The sequence below is a fragment of the Ceratotherium simum genome, chromosome 16 (genome assembly GCF_057802395.1).
Source record: "Ceratotherium simum simum isolate JZ-2026a chromosome 16, ASM5780239v1, whole genome shotgun sequence".
Classification (NCBI taxonomy): domain Eukaryota; kingdom Metazoa; phylum Chordata; class Mammalia; order Perissodactyla; family Rhinocerotidae; genus Ceratotherium; species Ceratotherium simum.
This window is the reverse complement of record NC_141915.1, coordinates 381,800-402,928: the sequence shown is the minus strand read 5'-3', so window position 1 is coordinate 402,928 and position 21,129 is coordinate 381,800. Positions and strand designations below refer to the sequence as shown.

General features: G+C 44.2%; 1 long non-coding RNA gene across 1 annotated transcript; it reads left to right on the top strand.

Annotated features, from left to right (window-relative positions):
* The first annotated feature begins 4,930 nt into the window (after positions 1-4,930).
* Positions 4,931-14,217, top strand: LOC147914854 (uncharacterized). The gene is made up of 4 exons (XR_015554605.1): positions 4,931-5,065; positions 10,685-10,785; positions 11,965-12,076; positions 13,779-14,217. It is a non-coding gene; the product is annotated as an uncharacterized LOC147914854 (long non-coding RNA).
* The last annotated feature ends 6,912 nt before the right edge of the window (positions 14,218-21,129 follow it).

Genomic DNA, 21,129 nt, shown 5'->3' with positions numbered 1-21,129 from the left:
CCTTGATTGATTTGTGGATGTTGAACCATCCTTGTGTCCCTGGTATAAATCCCACTTGATCATGGTGTATGATCTTTTTAATGTATTGCTGTATTCGGTTTGCCAATATTTTGTTGAGGATTTTTACATCTATGTTCATCGGGGATATTGGTCTGTAGTTTTCCTTCTTAGTATTGTCTTTGCCTGGAGAAGAAAGCCATATTAAACAGACTTTTTTTCTTTCTTTTTCTCCATCTGTGTCAGAGTTTGCAGTCACAAATAATGGAACACACCACAGCCTGTTTAAACAGAAAAGGAGACCACCGAAACTCGAGAAGTCCAGAAAGTCCGAACCTCTCCACAGTTACCTTCGCCAGAACCTGGGTCCCAGGAAACGCTTGTCGCATCTACTGCTTTCTTCTGAAGCCGTGTCACACAGGCACACCCAACTGGTGGTAGAATCTGGTCACAAGTCTGCACCTTCATGGAAAGAGAGTCTGGGACAGTGAGTTTTTGGCTTTTCTATCCTGAAGAAGAGAGACCCTTAATGTGGAACATTGCTCAAACACAGGATGGCTGTTCATGACGTGCTGGGAGACCATCAAGAGTGGCTGAGGTCCACCCCAGCACCCAGCTAGAATAACAAATGGAAATAAAAACTTAATGTATTCCTTTAATGTTGGCATTGAAGTATAATTTTCAAAATGTTAAAAAATATATAGTTCTCATATAAATAGGTAGTGAGAGACACATGGATCAATAGAACAGAATAGAGAGCCCAGAAATAAACCCACACATATAAGGTCAATTAATGTATGGCAAAGGAGGCGAGAATATACCATGGGGAAAGGAAAGTCTCTTCAATAAAGGTGTTGGGAAAACTGGACAGCCTCACGCAAAAGAATGAAACTGGACGCATATCTTACACCATACACAAAGTCAATGCAAAATGGATTAAAAGCTTGAACATAAGACCTGCAACCATAACACTCCTAGAAGAAAACATAGGTGGTAAGCTCCTTGACATTGGTCTTGGCAATGATCGTTTGGATCTGACACCAGAAGCAAAAGCAGCAAAAGCAAAAATTAACAAGTGAGACTATATCAGCCATGGGGATGTAATGTACAGCATGGTGACTACAGTAATAGTACTGTACTGTATATTTGAAAGTTGCTAAGAGTAAATATTAAAAGTTCTCACAAGAAAAAAATTTTGTAACTATGTGAAGTGATGGATGTTAACTTAACTCATTGTGGTAATCACTTCACAATATGTACATATATCAGGTCATTATGTTGTACACCTAAAATTAATATAATGTTATGTGTCCATTGTACCTCAATTAAAAAACAGGTAGTAAGCACACATCAAAGTTTTAATTCATTAATAAGGGAACCAGCAGGAAGATACAGACAGGTCAAAAGATTGAAACCAAGCATGAAGAAGTTAAAAAATCTTCCCTAGAGCAAAAACTTTGAGATAAGCTTTGCTAATGGCAGCTGTGCATACTCAGCATAATCAACTGTTGTTCAAAACTAACCAGGTCTTTCCGTCCCTCCTTAGCATGTGAGTGAGCTGTCTTTCTCACGAAGTCAAGGTCCAGACATCAAGATTCAGCCTCACAAGGTCAAACCCAGGCTGAAGATGAAAGCTAACCAGAAGAGTCCAGACAATCAAGGGAAAGAAATTCAGTCTTCAAGGCCAAACACAGACTGGTGGGAAGGTGCCAACCAGCATGGCCACATGCTCCCCTCCCCTCCCTAAACCCCAGCACACGCTCCCCTCCCCTACCTAAACCCCAGCACACGCTCCCCTCCCCTACCTAAACCCCAGCACACGCTCCCCTCCCCTACCTAAACCCCAGCACACGCTCCTCCCCTACATAAACCCCAGCACACGCTCCCCTCCCTTCCTAAACCCCAGCACACGCTCCCTCCCCTACCTAAACCCCAGCACACGCTCCCTCCCTACCTAAACCCCAGCACACGCTCCCCTCCTTCCTAAACCCCAGCACACGCTCCCTCCCTACCTAAACCCCAGCACACGCTCCCCTCCCCTTCCTAAACCCCAGCACACGCTCCTCCCCTACCTAAACCCCAGCACACGCTCCCTCCCTACATAAACCCCAGCACACGCTCCCCTCCCCTTCCTAAACCCCAGCACATGCTCCCTCCCTACCTAAACCCCAGCACACGCTCCCTCCCCTACATAAACCCCAGCACACGCTCCCCTCCCCTACCTAAACCCCAGCACACGCTCCCCCTCCCCTACCTAAAACCCCAGCACATGCTTCCCCTCCCCTACCTAAAGTACCTACCTACCTCGAAGCACAGTGTGGGGGAAGAGGGAGAAGCCCCCTCTGCCCTTTCCCTTAAGGTTCTTATGGCTGGCCAAATAATTAACAAGACAGGTTAGCAGGAGAAAATAATACCAAGTTTAATAATATGTATACATGGGAGAAAGCAGGGACACTGCATTTCTCAACACAATAGCAGAAATTCTCGTCTTAAATACCATGTTCAGCCAATGACAAAGGAGGATGTTGGGGGTGGGGGGAGTCAGTTACAGGAGATTACCACTAAAGCACAGTAAACAAGAGTAAGGTTATTATGCAGATTTAGGGCCTCAACTTCCACATTGATAAGTTTCTAGAAATGAGGTCATCCCCCCCCCTTCTCAATACAGAGAGGGAGATACCTTTACAAATGGAGATTTCCCTTATAAATGTAAATGTTTGTCTGGCAACTCCTCCCGGGGCCATCCAGAGAATGTGGCCAGAGAGACAGAACTTCTGATAAGGTGGGCTTGTTGGTGCCTTTTCTATTGTAACATCTATTTTACATTATATTACAGCCATCAGATAGAAGATCTGTTCCAGGAAGGAGTTACTATGTCAAATTCTTTAGGCAGTTAGTGGGGGAGGTCAAATGTCCGTCAGAGAAAACAATCAAGGCAAAGAGATATATTTCAGGGTGGCCAAATCTTGATCTCCCACAACAGGCTCCCACTCCCCTACCTAAACCCCAGCAACGCTCCCCCTCCCCTACTTAAAACCCCAGCACGTGCTTCCCCTCCCCTACCCAAAACCCTAGCACACACTCCCCCTCCCCTACTTAAACCGCAGCAAATGCTCTCCCTCCCAACCTGTAAAACAGCTTGCCTCCCATCATTCAGGGAGACGGGACAAATTTGAGAGCTCTGGTCTCTCGGCTGACATCATCCGAAATAAAAACTCTTTCCTTGCCATAAGCCTGGCATTCCAGTTTTATTTGGCCCCTCTTGTGTGGCAGGTAAAGAGCCTGGGTATGTATCCGGTAACACTATGACACAGAGTTCCACTCTTTGATATGTGCCAAGAGAAATGAAAGTATATTTTCACAAAAAGTCTTGCACAATAATGTTCACAGCCACTTTATTCATAATAGCCCTAAACTGGAAAGAGCCCTGGTAGCCATCAAAGGAGAATGTTTCAACAAACCATGGTGAATCCACTCACTGGAATACTACTCATCAATAAAAAAGAATGAATTGCTGCTACCCACAATAAAGATGAATCTCAGAAACATTTTCCTGAGTGAAAGAAGCCTTACATGAAGGAAGCATGGTGGATGATTCTATTTATATGAAGTTCTAGAAGAGGCAAAATAAATCTATGTAGGGAAAAAATCAGAACAGCGGATGTCCTGGGAGATTGTTCCCGGGGATTGACTAGAAAAGGGCATGAGGATACTTTCTGGGTTATGGTGATGTTGTATGTCTTGATATACTTTGAGTTATACACACATATGTTTTTGTGAAAACAGAATATGCAACCTAATATTTGTACATTTCATTGTATCTAATATTTTCCCACTTTTTTGTTGTGGTAAAATATATGTAACAAAATTTGCCATTTTAACCATTTTTAAGTTTACAATTCAGTGTCATTAATTACATTCACGATGTTGTGCAACCATCACCGCTGTCTATACCTGAAACATTTTCATGACCCCAAACAGAAATTCTATACCCATTAAGCAATAACTCCCCACTTCCCCCTCTCCCAGCCCCAGGTAACCTCTATCTACTCTGTCTCTAAGAATTTGCCTGTTCTAGATGCCAGGAGCTCAGCTGGGCTGGGAGAGGGAGCTGAGCCGTCAGGTTGGAGCGGCCGATTAAAGCAACAAGCCCAGAACGAAGGAGAAAGGCTTTAATCACTTACTATGAGGACATAAGCAAGAGTCTAAACCGGAGAAGGCACCGACTCCCCCGTTCCATCTTCCCCTGGGAGCAGCGCACCTGTGGAGGGCGGGGGGCGGCGCGCGCGTGCAGGGCGGGGGCGGCGCGCGCGTGCCGGGGCGGGGGAGCGGCGCGCGCGTGCCGGGGCGGGGGAGCGGCGCGCGCGTGCCGGGGCGGGGGAGCGGCGCGCGTGCCGGGGCGGGGGGGCGCGCGCGTGCCGGGGCGGGGGAGCGGCGCGCGTGCCGGGGCGGGGGCGGCGCGCGCGTGCCGGGGCAGGGGGCGGCGCGCGCGATGCCGGGGCGGGGGCGGCGCGCGCGTGCCGGGGCGGGGGCGGCGGGCGCGTGCCGGGCGGGGGGAGCGGCGCGCGCGTGCCGGGGCCGGGAGGCGGCGCGCGCGTGCAGGGCGGGGGAGCGCGCGCGCGTGCAGGGGCGGGAGGCGGCGCGCGCGTGCAGGGGCCGGGGGCGGCGCGCGTGCAGGGGCGGGGGGAGCGGCGCGCGCGTGCCGGGGCGGGGGCGGCGCGCGCGTGCCGGGGCGGGGAGGCGGCGCGCGCGTGCCGGGGCGGGGAGGCGGCGCGTGCCGGGGCCGGGGGCGGCGCGCGCGTGCCGGGGTGGGGAGGCGGCGCGCGCGTGCCGGGGCCGGGGGCGCGCGCGTGCCGGGGCGGGGGAGCGGCGCGCGTGTTGAGGGGCCCCAACAAAGGCTCTGGCAGTTGCACGGAGGGAGGATGTGGCGCGGGTGTGAAGGAGGAGGGCTCGGAGGGCGAAAGCACTGGGCACTGGGTCAGAGGGGGAAGTGCCTTCGAGGCTCCCCCTCATCCCCCTTCCAGAGGCCTCACAGAGGCCCCGAGAAGACCCCTGCCCGAGGCCTCAGGTAAGGAGACCTGGGAATGCAGGCGCCCGGGCTGGGAATGTAAAAGGCGAGGAGCATGGCCGGCCAGGGCCCTGAGTCTTTGACGGCGACTCCCCCCAGAGCCCGCAGTGGCCCCGCCACCCGGAGCTCCCCACCCCTCCCCGTGAGGCCCCCAGGGAAAGCCTTTGTAATGGCCTGTGGTCAGGCCGGAAAAGTCACACAAAGGTTTTTAACTAGGAGCCCGACTCCTCACTACATATTTCAAGTGTGGAATTTTACAATATTTGTCCTTTTGTGTCTGGCTTATTTCACTCAGCATAATGTTTTTATGGTTCATCTATGTTGTGACATGTGTCAAAACTTCATTCATTTTTGTGGTTGAATAATATTCCATTGTAGTATACACATGTGGTTATCCATTCATCTGTTGATGGACACTTGGGTTGTTTCCACTCACTGGTTATTAATGCTATGACACTGGTGTAGAATTATCTGTTTGAACGGTTGTTTTCAATTCTTTTGGGTATATACAAAGGAGCGGAATTACTGGGTCATAGGCTAATTCTACATTTAACTTGTTGATGAACTGCCAAACTGTTTTCCACAGCAGCTGAATCATTTTACATTCCCAGGAGCAAGGCATGAGGGTTCCAATTTCTCCATATCCTTGTCAACATGTTATTTTTCTTTTTCTTTCTTTCTTTTTCTAAATTGTAGCCATTCTAATGGGCGTGAAGTGGTATCTCATTGTGGCTTTGATTTGCATTTCCCTAATGACTAATGATGCTGAGCATTTTTTCATGTGCTTATTGGCCATTTGTATGTCTTCTTTGGAGAAATGTCTATTTAAGTCCTTTGCGCATTTTTAAATAGGGTTGTTTGTCTTTTTGTTGTTGTGTTGTAGGAGTTCTTTATATATTCTGGATATTAATCCCTTATCGGGTATATGATTTGCAAGTATTTTCTCCCATTCTGTGGGTTGTCTTTTCGCTTTCTTTATAGTGTCCTTTGATGCACAGAAGTTTTAATTTTTATGAAGTCCAATTTATCTATTTTTTATTTTGTTACTTTTGCTTTTAGTGTCATATTTAAGAAACCATTGCCAAATCCAAGTTTATAAAGATTTTCTCATATATTTTCTTCTAAAAGTTTTAGCCCTTAAATTTAGGCCTTTGATCCATTTTGAGTAAATTTTTGCATCTAGACCAAGGTAAAAGTTCACTTCATTCTGCAAACGGATATCCAGTTTTCCCAGCACTATTTGTTATAGCGAGTATTATTTCCCCATTGACTGATATTGGCACCCTTGTCCAAAATCAATTGACCATAGATGGGAGGGTTTATTTCCAGGCTGTCTATTCCATTTCATTGGTCTGTATGCCTATCCTTATGCCAGTACCACACTGTTTGATTATTGTAGCTTTGTTATAAGTTTTGAAATCAGGAAGTATGAGTCTTCCAACTATGTTCTTTTTCAAGATTGTTTTGGCTGTTCAGGGTCTCTTGAGATTCCATATGAATTTTAGATTGTGTTTTTATATTTATGCAAGAAAAGCCATTGGGGTTTTAATAGGGATAGCACTGATTCTGTAGATTGCTTTGGGTAGTATTGACAATACTAACAATATTCTGATCCATGAATCACAGAATGTCTTGACATTTATTTAGGTCTTCTTTAATTTCCTTCAGCAATGTTCTGTAGTTTTCAGAAGGGGGATTTTCTCCCACATTTATCTATTTGTTTTCTGTATGCCTTATATGTTTTTTGTTTCTCAATTCCTCCATTACTGCCTTTTTTGTATTTAGTTGATTTTTTTGTAGTGTATCATTTTTATTTCCTTCTTTTTTCCTTTTCTACATATTTTTCAGTTATTTTCTTAGCAGTTGCCTTGTGGATTACAATTGATGTCTTAAACTTATAGCAACATAGTGTGAATAATACCAATTTAGTTTCCATGACACACACTCTGCTCCTGTACTTCTCCATGTCTCCCTCTGTACATTGTTATCATCACAGATCACATCTCTATACATTGTGTGCCCGTTTAAACATAGATTTATAATTACTGTTTTATGCATGTGCCATTTAATCATATAGAAAAAGAAAGGGGAGTTACAAACCAAAAGTACAGAAATAGTGGCTTTTATATTTATCTATGTAGTTACCTTTACCAGTGTTCTTTCCTTCTTCATATGGCTTTGAGTTACTGCCTGGTTTCCTTTCATCTCAGCCTGATGGATTCTTTAGCATTTCTTTCTTTCTTTTTTTTTTAAACAATCTGTTCTTATTGTCTCTCAGTGGTTTTTTGTTTTTGTTTTTGTTTTTCTTTTTGTTTGCTGGGCAAGATTCACCCTGAGCTAACATCTGTTGTCAATCTTCCTCTCTCTCTTTTTTCCTCCCCAAAGTCCCAGTACATAGTTGTATATTCTAGTTGTAAGTCCTTCTAGTTCTTCTATGTGAGCCACCGCCACAGCATGACTACTGACAGACAGGTGGTGTGGTTCCACACCCAGGAACCGAACCAGGACTGCCAAAGTGTAGCACACGGACCTTTAACCACTAGGCCATCAGGGCTGGCCCTCTTTAGCATTTCTTATAGGGCAGATCTACTAATGCCTAACTCCTTTAGCTTTTGTTTGTTTGGGAATGTTTGAATTTCTACTTCATTTTTTGAAGGATAGTTTTGCCAGATATAGAATTCTGAGTTGACAGTTTTTATTCTTCAGCACTTCAGATATGTTATCCCACTGCCTTCTGGCCTCCATGGTTTCTGATGAGAAATCAACTGTTAATCTTATTGAAGATCCCTTGTATGTGACAAGTTGTTTCTCTCTTTCTGCTTTTCAAATTTCTTGCTTTGGCTTTGGCTTTGACTGATTGATTATAATATACCTCAGTGTGGATCTCTTTGAGATGATCCTCTTTAGAATTTGTTGTGCTTCTTGGATGTGTAGATTTATGCGTTTCATCAAATTTGGAAAAGTTTTCACCATTATTTCTTCAAATTTTTTTGTTCCTCTTTCTATCTCTCTTCTCCTCCTGGGACTCCTTTGATGCATATGTTGGTACTTTTCCTGGTCCCACAGGTCCCTCAGGTTCAGTTCATTTTTCCTCATTCTTTTTTCGTTATGCTCCTCAGACTGGATAATTTCAACTGGCTTATTTTCAAGTTTGTTGATTCTTTCTTCTGCTCAAATATGCTGCTGAACCCTTGTAGTGAATTTTCATTTCGGCTGTTGTACTTCTGAACTCCAGAGTTTCCATTTAGTTCCTTTTTATAATTTCTATCTCACTTTTACATTCCCTATTTGTTCATACAGTATTCTCTTGATTTCCTTTAATCTTTCTCCATAGTTTTTTCTTTTGTTTTGTTTTTTAGTCACTGAGCATACTTAAGACAGTTGATTTAACATCTTTGAGTAGTAATCCCAAAATCTGGGCTTTCACAGAGATAATTTCTCTCAAATCCTTTTTTCCTGTGAATGAGCCATGTTTTCCTGTTTCTTTGTATGCTTTGTAATTTTTTACTTTCAATTGGACATTTGAGTATTATGATATGGTGACTCTGGAATTAGATTCCCCCTCCTCAGAAATTGCTTTTGTTTCTTGTGGAGGGCTGCAGTTGTCTGTTTGCAAAGTGACTTTTCCAAAATGTTTTTCAAAGTTTATTTTTTCTTGTTGTGTCTGGTCACTGAATTTTCTGTACCATTATCTCTGCAGTCAGCCTGTGGCCTAATAGAAATTCCTTTAAAAATATGGATCTAGGGCCGGCCCTGTGGCTTGGTGGTTAAGTGCGCGCGCTCCGCTGCTGGTGGCCCGGGTTCGGATCCCGGGTGCGCATCGAGGCACCACTTCTCTGTCCATCCTGAGGCCGCGTCCCACATACAGCAACTAGAAGGATGTGCAGCTATGACATACAACTATCTACTGGGGCTTTGGGGGGAAAAATTAAATAAATAAAATCTTTAAAAAAAAATTAAAAATATGGATCTAAAATAAAAGATGTGTATGTCTCTTTAAATCTTCTAATAAATGCTGCCAGGGGAGCTGTGTCAGCTGCTCAGCAGCCTCTCCACTCGTCAGACGTCTGATCACATTCCAGAGTTCTGCAATAGTGGACTCTGATCCTTTTTTCCAGTTTAATGGTCACTTCAATGGGCGAAACAAGCTCTGGATCTTCCTATCCACCATTTTCTGAGACTTTACTGTGTATGTAAATTTTACATGAAAAGAAACATGTAAACACAAGTTAGACTCTAGTGAATGATATGCAAGGTAAAGTATTTAGAGGAAATGTATGATGGCTGAAATTTATGTTGAAATACATTTAAAAATACACTGGCCTAACAGATAGAGAGATGGATAAATATGTGATAAAGCAAGTATATCATTCAGGTTCACTAGAGAAGCAGAACTAGTGAAAAATATACATTAAGAGACTCATCGTAAGGAATTGGCTTGCACAGTAGTGGGGCTGGCTGTGTAAGCCTGAAGGGCATGGGCCATGCTGTCAGGAGGGGCAGGCTAGAACCCAGGGACACAGGCTGAAGCTGCTTCTCTCAGGGAAGCCGCAGCCCTGATTTTAAGGCCTTTCAGTGGATTACCTCACGCCCCCCAACCTGCCTAAATTATTCTAGATGATCTAGGTTTAATCACATCTACAAAATGCCTTCATAGCAACATCTAGGTTAACGTCTGATGAGTATCTGGGGGTGGAGTCTCACCAAATAACCTCAAGAAAAAGACCATCACTGTCCACCTCTAGTCCTCAAAAACACACATAACTTGTGTATATGTAGGATATCTCTAGAGCAACATATATTTAAAAAATAATAATAATAGGGCTGGCCCTGTGGCTTAGTGGTTAAGTGCACATGCTCCGCTACTGGCGGCCCGGGTTCAGATCCCAGGCGTGCACCGACACACCGCTTCTCTGGCCATGCTGAGGACGCGTCCCACATACAGCAACTAGAAGGATGTGGAACTATGACATACAACTATCTACTGGGGCTTTTGAAAAAAAAAAAAAAGGAGGAGGATTGGCAATAGATGTTAGCTCAGAGCTGGTCTTCCTCTGCAAAAAGAGGAGGATTAGCGTGGATGTTAGCTCAGAGCTGATCTTCCTCACACAAACACAAAATAAATAAAATAAACTTTTATAAAAAACAAATAAAACCCCACCATTTCCTCTGAGGAGGAAGAGGGATAGGCAGAGGCTTATTATATCCCTATTTTGTAGTGTTTGAATTTTTACCTGTGCCTGCATACTTTCTTTAAGAATAATTTAAGAATATATAAACACAGCCAGCTATTGTCTGGGGGGTACTCTGCCTCACAACTCCTGTGCTGTAGCTTCCCTGATTTCCAGAGATAGAAACCCCAAAACTACATTTCCCAGGTTCCCTTGTCAAATGCTGCCCAATTAGCTTCTGCCAGTGGGAGGCCAATGAGTGAGAGCTGCAGGTGGGAGGCAAGAGGAGGCTTTGCTGCTGCTGACAGCTCCTCTACCAGCCGCAGGGCTAAGTGGGGTCGTGGGTTCCATCACAAGGCCAGGGCCAGTATCACTTCCTTATCTCTCAGTAACACTATCTTCCCATTTTTGTCCCTCTAGCCTTTTCAACAAATTTGATCTCTTGCAGTGACTCAAAAGGAATTGAAGAGGAGGATATTGGGAGAATTTGGATAAATCTGAGAACCTGGGACCCATATTCAACCCAAGCCTTTCCTTGCTTGAAGACCAGTGAGTGACCTCATCTGAGGCAGTCACTTTGTTACCAATTTTCCTCCAGCCCCACTTCCATCTCTCCTCATTGCCTTCAGACCCTAACTAGAGTCAGATCCCAGCAGGCCCCAAGGAGACAGCTAAAACTTCTGAAGCCAGAGGAAATAGCGTATACACCAATACTGAAAGAATTGTAAGATTTCAATAACTTACATCTGCTAAAATCTGGGGAAATCCATAGAAATGGATTTCAACGGCACTCGATCAAGGAGAACAGAACATTTTGTTGGACTGGGCAGAATTTAGAGATATGGGTTCATTTACTAGGAATTCTGGATTTGGTGTATTAGCATGAGCAGCTGGAAGTGGCTTTAATGGATTGTTTGATTGGCTGACTGCAACCTGAATTCAATGAGGCTGAGAGGCAGAACATTCCTAGCATAACATCAAGCAGTTGTTCTTCAGTGCGTTGGGAGCCTGTTAAAACACAGGTTCCTGGACCCCGCCCTGAAAGACTATAATGCAGTAGGTTTGTGGTGGGACCCAACAACCTTCATTTCTAACAAGTTTCCCCCTGGTCTGGGACTGTACTTTGAGAGCCCTTGATATTGTAGGAGATGAAAATTGGCCACCCTGAAATATGACTCTTTACCTTAATGATTTTCTCTGATGGACTTTTGACCTCCCCCAAACTGCCTCAAAAATTTAACATAGAAGACCTGTTTCAGGAAAGAGCCACTATCATATGATGGCTGTAATATAATGTAAAATAGATGTTACAATAGGAAAGGCACCAACAAGCCCATCTTATCAAAAATTCTGTCTCTTCCCAGCCACATTCTCTAGGTGGCCCTGAGAAGAGTTGCCAGACAAACATTTACATTTATAAAGGAAATCTCCATTTGTAAAGGTATCTCCCTCTCTGTATTGGGAAGAGGGGGGGATGGCCTTATCTGTGGAGACTCTTGTCAGTATGGAAGGAGAGAACTTAAATCTGCATACTCTTGATTACTGTAATTTCTGTCTCCCTCCCCACCCCCAACATCCTCCTTTGTCTTTAGCTGAAGATAGTATTTAAGATGAGAATCTCTGCCATTGTGTTGAGAAACTCAGTTTCCTGGGTTTCTCTCATGTATACGTGTTATTAAACTTGGTATTATGTTCTCCTGCTAACCTGTCTTTTAATTGTTTGGCCAGCCATAAGAACCTTAAAGGAAAGGGTGGAGGGGGATTCTCCCTCTTCCCCAACGATATTGAGGACAGAGCCCAGGCTGAGAGACCTAAACATGTTGGAGGGAATTTCTCGTGGGTGAGTTGCCTGAACACCCTCCCCCAATATGTCCCCTGGAGTGCACAGAGAATGCCCCCTTCACCGGGGCATTGCAAAGCCTCAGCATCTTTGGAAAGCTATGGGGCTTTTAGAATGTTGGTGTGGCCTATAAAAGACTTAGCTTTTGTGCCAGTTGAGAGCCAACACCTGCAAGGTCAGGAGGCTGTCCTGTAGGATGCAGCACATGCTTAGAGCCAGGGAGCAACATATGGGGCTGTTTTTCTCCTATAGCCAGAAGCCTGGGACTGGAAATCACAGGTGGAATTCAAAGTGGCTCCTATCATTCTTTTTTTTTTTTTTTTTTTGGTGGTAAAATACACAGAACATAAAATGTACCATCTTAACAATTTTTAAGTGTACAATTCAGTGGCGTTAAGTATATTTACATTGTTGTACAACCGTCACCACCATCCATCTTCCAAACTCTTTTCATCTTGTAAAACTGAAACCCCATACCCATTGAACACTAACATCTCATTCTCCTCTTCCTCCAACCCCTGGCAGCCACCATTCTACTTTCTGTCTCTATGAATTTGACTACTCTAGGTGCCTCATATAAGTGGAATCATACAGTATTTGTCCTTTCGTGACTGGCTTATTTCACTCAGCATAATGTCTTCAAGGTTGATCCATGTTGTAGCATATGTCACAATTTCCTTCCTTTTAAAGGCTGAATAATACTCCATTGTATGTATTTACCACTTTTTGTTTATCCATTCATCCACTGATGGACACTTAGGTTGCTTCCATGTTTTAGCTATAGTGAACAATGCTGCTGTGAACATGGGTATACAAATATTTCTTCCAGACCTTGCTTTCAATTCTTTTGAGTATATGCCCCGAAGTAGAATTGCCAGATCATATGGTTGTTCCACTTTTAATTTTTTGAGGAACCTCCACACTGTTTTCCAATGCAGCCGTGCCATTTTATATTCCCACCAGCAGTGCACAAAGGTTCCCTTGTCACCACATCCTCACCAGCACTTATTTTCTGTTTTGTTTTTTTTATAGTAGCTATCCAAATGGATGTGAAGTAACTTTTCATTCTTACACATAATAATTCACTTGCAAAAATTTTGCTTCTGATCCCCATGATGTTGGGCACAGTCAGGGTAGAGGTCCTTAGCTCCTAGGGGAGGAATGCTTCCACAGGGCACACAATAATTATTTGACTTAACTGGAAGTTAGGACTGCCTCCTAGCTACTTTCAGCTCTTCCATCGAACCAACAGGCAATTAAGGGAGTTACTGCACTGGCTTGGATGATTGGTCCTGACTACCAAAGGGAAATGTGTTGCTGATTTGAAATGTGGGCAGGGATAACCATGTTTGGATCCTAGGGGGTCTCATAGGGGGCGTGTGTGACTCTTAGTGCTTCCATGTCCAGTAGTAAAAGTCAATAGAAGATTTTAGTGACCTAATAAAAATGAGACCCTAAGGGCTCAGACCTTTCTGGAATAAAATTTTTAGTCACCCACCAGGTACAACCCCTAATCAGCTGTGATGCCGGCTGAGGGTAGAGGTAAGGTGGAATATGTACTAAAAGAAGGAGTTAGAAACATTACTTACGGCCTCTGACCAGTTATAGTAAGGAAAACTGTAGTAAATATTCATACTTCTGTCTTTGCTTGTATTTGTGTAAATTAATCAATTTTGGTTTTCTTGGTTCCTCTCTTCCCCAGTGATTTTAGATAAGGAAAATGGTGGTGATTAACCTCCTAGCCTTTAGGTAAAGACTAGACTGCCCAGGACTGTGACTGAAATAGAAGAGGAGATCACATCACGGAGAATTATATACAGCGACCGATGGGATTTGTGTCTCCCTTTTTAGGGAATGAGATGAGAACTTGTAAGAAGGAGTTTTACACATATTGACAGAAGCAAGATGTTGTTATCATTGTGTGGAAAGTCAACAAAGGTGCCCACCAAAAACTGCTACCTGATTTTCTTGATGACCTCAGGGCTCACGTTTCTTATCGAAACATTTTATCATTCTTTCCTCTCATTCTTATTCTTTCCTCTCCCGCCTCTCCATTGACTCTTTCCAAATAGGGGAAAGGCCTGTTTGAATTTATGAAAATTAAAATTTCACCAAATTGTATTATGACTTTCCAACCAGAATTAAGTGTTGACAAAGTAATTTTAAGTGTAATATTTTATTTGTTGTTAGTGCCATCTAGTCGAGTCTGACACCTAGCTGCCCTGTGCACAGCAGAGCGGAACCCTGTTTGGTCTTTTTGTGCCATCCTCTCGCCTTCCAGTGCTCTATCAGACAATGCTCTGCTGCTATCCATAGGGTTTTCATGGCCAATTTTTTCTAAAGTGGGTGGCCAGGTCCTTCTTCCTCGTCTGTGTCAGTCTGGAAGCTCCACTGAAACCTGTCCACCATGGGTGACCTGCTGGTATTTGAAATACTGGTGGCATAGCTTTCAGCATCACAGCAACACATAGCTGCCACAGCATGACAACTGACAGACAGGCGGTGTGGTCCCCTGACTGGGAAATGAACCTAGGCCGCAGTGAGGAGAGTGCCAATCTTAACCACTGGACCACCAGGGCTGGCTGTAATATCTGATATTACTTTGAAATTAGTAATGTCCACCATATTCAAGTACAAAAAATGTGATGTCTTTAAAAACAATTTCTAGATGGAACAAAGTTAATTTCTGTCCTCAGCAGGTTGAATGATCACAATTTCTTCATCAGCAGAGTTCAAACTCTTAGTTTGAACTCTCAAACTCATTGTTAAATAACAAACCCATTTTCCATCACGCATGTGGGAAAAGAGAAAGGGGCCAATAATCCTCTTCAGATTTAACAGATAAAACTTAAAAGTATCTATTAAGAATACAGAGATGTCAATTACAATAGTACCCCACCCCAGCAACAAACTATCAACTAAGATAACTATGTAGAAATAAAGTCCTTTATTGTGTTTGGGGTTTTTTGGCAGGACGTGGTAACAATTCCTAAAGCTTTTGTGTTCAAATAACACTTGCAAGGAAAAATTTATTTTAATCACAGACACGACAAATTGGTAACTGTTATAAATATGCACACCACACTCCCTTCACACAGCAGAGGGAAGTGTCTTGTGACCACTCTCAACTTACCATCTTAAAATCAGATTATTTTAAATTAACTTAATCGTAAACATGATTATACTAGATTAAGTAGTTTAGATTATTCAAAATAGGTTATTTTAAATACTTTATGATGCAGGACATTCTCTCTAACCCTTACATCCTTGGTTCTTTCTAGACTTCCTTTGTTAATTCTTAAGACATAATTTTTAAGGCCAGGCTCTGAAGTGGCACTACTCAGCATTATATGCAAAGAACAGACCTGCAAAGTACCTTTTCACACCGGCAGAAATGGAGAAAAGACTAAATATGGAGTATCCTTAACAATAGTGAAATGAAAATGAAGAGTGATGGAATTTTTCTTCTCTGAAATGAATTAGGCTATCCTGGATTCAGCTTTATTTGGGAAAAGATTCAAGATATTAGCAGTCTCTTATGCTTCTTGAAACAACCACTTTCCCGTGTAGCGTTCGTGTAACTGTCACAGCAGCCCTGTGGGGCAGGCCTGAAGCTCCATCCTGCCCACTAGGGACCGGAAGCCCGGAGGCTGCCGCGCACTCAGCTTTAGTGGCAGAGTGAGGATGCTCGGGCTCTACGATGGTGGTGATAACAACAGCAATAACAACCAGTATTTATCGAATACTTACTGCGTACACATATATAACGTAACCCTCATAACAGCCCAGTGAAGAAGGTACTGAGACTGGCTCTAGCTCACGTTGATGCATTACACTCTTCAGCCCAGAAAATGTTTACACTTCAAAAAGTACCAAGGTTTACATTTCTAAAAACTTTGCATTCTGAAGGGCCATAAATATAGAAGCTTCCAGAAAGCATTGAAGTACAAACATCAAAAGCTTGGCATCTTTAGAATGAACCATGTCTTGTTTTTTATTAATAAAAGACAGGTATTTCCGGTTGTCATCAAAAAGAATAATAGCATTACCCAATCAGAAGTGACAACTTGTATATAATAATCTGAACTATAAGTACCATCTCTTTTTATCCGCCAGCCAGGTGTTCTGAAAGCCACACTCCTTTGTGTGTTTTCCATGGGAAGTAAAAGCTTTCGCCGCTCCTAATTGGCGCAGCCTGACACCGCCCGTCCCTGGAGGCCTCTTGATTGACAGCCCTACCAATCTCCGCGCAGACCCGCCGGCCACGCGCGCGGAGGGGGAAGGCAGGAGACAGCGCTTCCTGGGGGTGGATCCAGGGGGAGACAGCACCAGACCCGCCAAACCACGCGCTCCTGCAGCGCGCTCCCTAGGCTTCCCGAGGCGATTTTAGAGTCACGGAACCGACTAGATGCAGAGCTGGGTGGCAGGGGGAGCTGCCTCTCGTGAGGGGGGCAGAATTTGCATCTCTCCTCTTTCAATTTAAGGTGAAAAAGGAGAAAAGCCAGTAACTCATTGAGATCAGAATGTGACATCTGATTCCCAGCAATTCCCGGAGGACCGTATCCATTTCACGCAGAGGTGGAAACCTCCAGAGAGGAGAGAAAATCAGAATGTAAATGAATTCAGGCAGCCGTTTTCCTGTTCCTCAGCTAAGAGACTGGCCACCAATCTGTACGCATTCAGTTGTGGGAGATCAAGATTTGGCCACCCTGAAATCTATCTCTTTACCTTGGTTGTTTTCTCTGAGGACATTTGACCTCCCCCACTAACTGCCTAAAGAATTTGACATGGTGGCTCCTTCCTGGAACAGATCTTCTATCATGATGGCTATAAAGATAATGTAGGATAAATGTTACAATAGGAAAGGCACCAACAAGCCCATCTTATCGGAAGTTCTGTCTCTCTGGCCACATTCTCTGGGTGGCCCTGCGAGGAGTTGCCAGACAATCATTTACATTTATAAGGGAAATCTCCATTTGTAAAAATATCTCCCTCTCTGTTTTGGGAAGGGGGGGGATGGCCTCATTTCTAGAGACTTATCAATGTGGAAGTTGAGGCCATAAATCTGCATAATAACCTTACTCTTGTTTACTGTGCTTTAGTGGTAATCTCCTGTAACTGACTCCCCCCACCCCCAACATCCTCCTTTGTCATTGGCTGAACATGGTATTTAAGACGAGAATTTCTGCTATTGTGTTGAGAAACGCAGTGTCCCTGCTTTCTCCCATGTATACATGTTATTGTAGGGGGAAGAGGGAGAATCTCCCTCTGCCCTTTCCCTTAAGGTTCTTCTGGCTGGCCAAATAATCAACAAGACAGGTTAGCAGGAGAAAATAATACCAAGTTTAATAACATGTATACATGGGAGAAACTCAGAAATGAGCAACTCGTCCCTCTGTCTAAGCTGCTTGCTTAAGTATTGCAGCTAAAGGCGAAGGAACGTGTTGGGGGTGGGTAGTGGCCTGGGACTTCAGAGGGCAGGAGGACAATTCTTTTCAGGGTCATCTATTGATAATTTGGTCAGGGAGAGATAGAGTTTTTTGATAAAAGGTGCTTGGTGCCCCTCCCATTGTAACATCTATTTTACATTATCTTTATAGCCATCATGATAGAAGATCTGTTCCAGGAATGAGCCACCATGCCAGATTCTCTAGGCAGTTAGTGGGGGAGGTCAAATATCCTTATTGTCTTCAGCTCGAAATAATCCGCATACCAGAGTGGTGCTTCCTGGGGCAGCTTGCCCTGAGCACCATCATTATCAAACTTGGTATTATTTTCTCCTGCTAACCTGTCTTGTTAATTATTTGGCCAGCCATAAGAACCTTAAGGGAAAGGGCAGAGGGAGATTCTCCCTCTTCCCCTGACACAGTAATACACTAGTTGGCATTTGGACCCGACAGCACTTTACAACCTCAAAATAACTCTAAGTATCATCTAGATTCACTTTATAGATAAGTAGCCCTATGACTTCAAACATCAGTACCTAACTTACAAGGGAGAAATTAAACATCCATAAACACAAATTGAGGTAAGATGCTTTAAAGTTTCATGTCTTAAACTCTCCTCAACCACAGGTTATTAATAGGGGTGGGGAGAAGGAAGGATGGATAGGCGGAGCACAGAAGATTTTTAGGGCAGTGAAAATACTTGGTATTATATTATAGTGATGCATATATGTCATTATACTTTTGTCCAAACCCATGGAATGTACACCAGCAAGAGTGAACCTTAGGGTAAATTGTGGACCTTGGGTGATTATGATGTGTCAATGTAGGTCCATCCTTGGTAAAAAAGTATACCATTCTGGTGAGTGATGTTGGTAATGGGGGAGGCTATGCATGTGTGAGGGCAGGAGGTATATGGGAAATCTCTGTACCTTCTTCTCAATTTGTTGTAAACCTAAACTGCTCTTAAAACAACAGTTTTAAAAAAAGGTTGGGGCCATCCCAGTGGCGTAGTGGTTAAGTTCACGCCTCCCAGGGTTAGGCGTACAGGGTTTGCTGCTTTGGATCCTGGGTGCGGACCTACACACCGTTCATCAAGCCATGCTGAGGCAGCATCCCACATAGAAGAACTAGAAGGACCTATAACTAGGATATACAACTATGTACTGGGGCTTTGGGGAGAAAAAAGAAAAAGAGGAGGATTGGCAACAGATGTTACCTCAGGGCCAATCTTCCTCAAAAAAAGAAAAAAAAAAGGTTATGGCACTTAATATGTGCCAAAAAGGGTGAGATAGAGAAATACAATTCCTGTCCTCAACAGCCTGCCAGTTGAGGTAGGGGGAAGACCAAGGGTGGTTTGGATAATTAAGACAAATATATGTTAATTTGTTCCCCAAGTCTCCATGTGATTGGAGCTATGAGAATATCAAAACGTTCTGAGAATGGGGAAAACTTTTTCAACCTGGAGAAGGGGGCAGGGTTGGGAAGGCTTCAGGGGGAGGTGGCATGTGAGAAAACATCATGACATCATCAGCATTTATATATTGCATACATTAAAAGCCTGCATGGGGGCCGGCCCCATGGCTCAGTGGTTAAGTGCGCGCTCCACTGCTGGCGGCCCAGGTTTGGAACCCCGGGCGCGCACCGCCGCACCGCTTCTCCGGCCATGCTGAGGCCCCGTCTAGTACAGCAACTAGAAGGATGTGCATCTATGACATACAACTATCTACTGGGGCTTTGGGGGAAAAAATAAATAAATAAATAAATTTAAAAAAAAGCCTGCATGAAAAGCACATAGCGCTGTGGAAACCAGGGTACAGCTCTTGCCCTCTGGGTGTTCACAATCAAAGTATGAAGCACAATGTGGATTTTTTTCTGAGTTACTTAAATTTTATTCACATGGCTCAAAAACATTAACTTTTAAAGCATTAATAGGCTCAATAAATAAAGTATAAAAGTCATTCAGTGACAGTGTCCCCTCTCACCCCTGTTCCTGCCTGCCCCAGGCTCTGTGCTCCCCTCCTTAAGTCTCTCTGAGCTCAGCTTCATATGCATCTCTGCTTAATTGTTGCTCAGCGAATCTTCCCTCTTCTCACCTCTCCCCTCTGTGGTGGGGTTGACTTCCCTTCTGCTGACTTGGGGTTTGACTACATATTTCCTTTGGCTAATGGGAGTTGGGCAGAAGTGCAAGTGCTCCATTTCCAGGCCGAGGCTTTAGGAGGTGGGGTGAGTTACCCCTACACCTCTGGCACTCCTGCCATCCACTATAACAAGAGCTTGCCCCAAGGAGCATCTGTGTACCTTCAGGCTGGGTCCCAGAAAAAAGTCGTGTGGAGTGCACCTGAACCTGACTGGCTGCTTGAAGCATCGGGAGGCAGCCTGACCCACAGATATGTGAGCAAGAAAATGTTGTTTTAAAGCAGTTAGTTGGTGGGGGGGGGGGCGGGTTGGTGCGCAAATTTGCTAGGCAGTATTATTGCAGCAAAATCTAGTCTTACTTTACTTTCTTTTACTTTATATATGTCACTAAGATATATAGTGACTTCTCATATTGATACATAGATATTCCAGTGTATGGCTGTGCCCAAATGTCTTTAACCGACCTTCCAATAATGGATGCTTGGGTTGGTCCAGTCTTTTGCTAACACAAATAAAGATGCATTGAATAGTCTTGTACGTACGTCATTTTGCAAAGGTATCTATAGAATCGTGGGATTGCTGGGATGGAGGGAATACGAAGTTTGAAATATTGAAAGAATCGCTCAATTGCCCTACGTAGGAGTTGTACCAAGAACAATGGTATTGATCAACAAGGTAAACCTGGATGAGATTAAGAAGACACTTTAGTTTCTGTCCCTCCTGTACCCCTGTTCTCATCCTCCTCCGAGGGTCCCTCCCACATCTTCTCTTCTGCTTTCCATTCCCTGTGTTCACCAAGGATCTGTCCTTGACCTCGTCTCAGTCAGGACGGGCGAGGTTATGCTGTGTAAATAATGACCCCCATTTCTCAGTGGCTTACAACAACAAAAGGTCTGCTTCTGGCTCGTGTACATGTCCACTGTGGGCTGCTACAGTCCTACCACTCACCTTCTTCATTCCAGGACCCTGGCTGCTGGAGAAGCCTCCATTCGGGACATTGCTGGTCTTAAGGCAGAAAGAAAAGAGACATGGTAAACCACACAGTGAATCCTATAGTTTCTGGTGAGAAGTGACCCATGTTATTTCATTGGTTGTGTAGCTCTTACGGCCACTTCTGAGTTCTGTAGAGCAGAGACGCTTAATCCTTCGGCGGTATGGGCTGCCACATATGTGTAAACAATAACTCAATCTACCACAGCCCTGTTCTCTTCTTACCCCAAAGTGTAGACCTGGGGCCCACATCTTTCTCTAGGGTGATCTCATGAACTCCCGTGGTCTCTGCTCTGTTTCCAGGCCCGATGGACTCACAAATCCAGTGCTTGCCGGGCTGCTCTATTGGGCTCCCTTGCCAGAAGCTCAAATTCAACACATCTAAAATTGAGCCCAGGGCCGGCTCCGTGGCACAAGCGGTTAAGTGCGGACGTTCCGCTGCAGGCCCCAGGTTCGCTGGTTTGGAGCCCGGGTGCACAC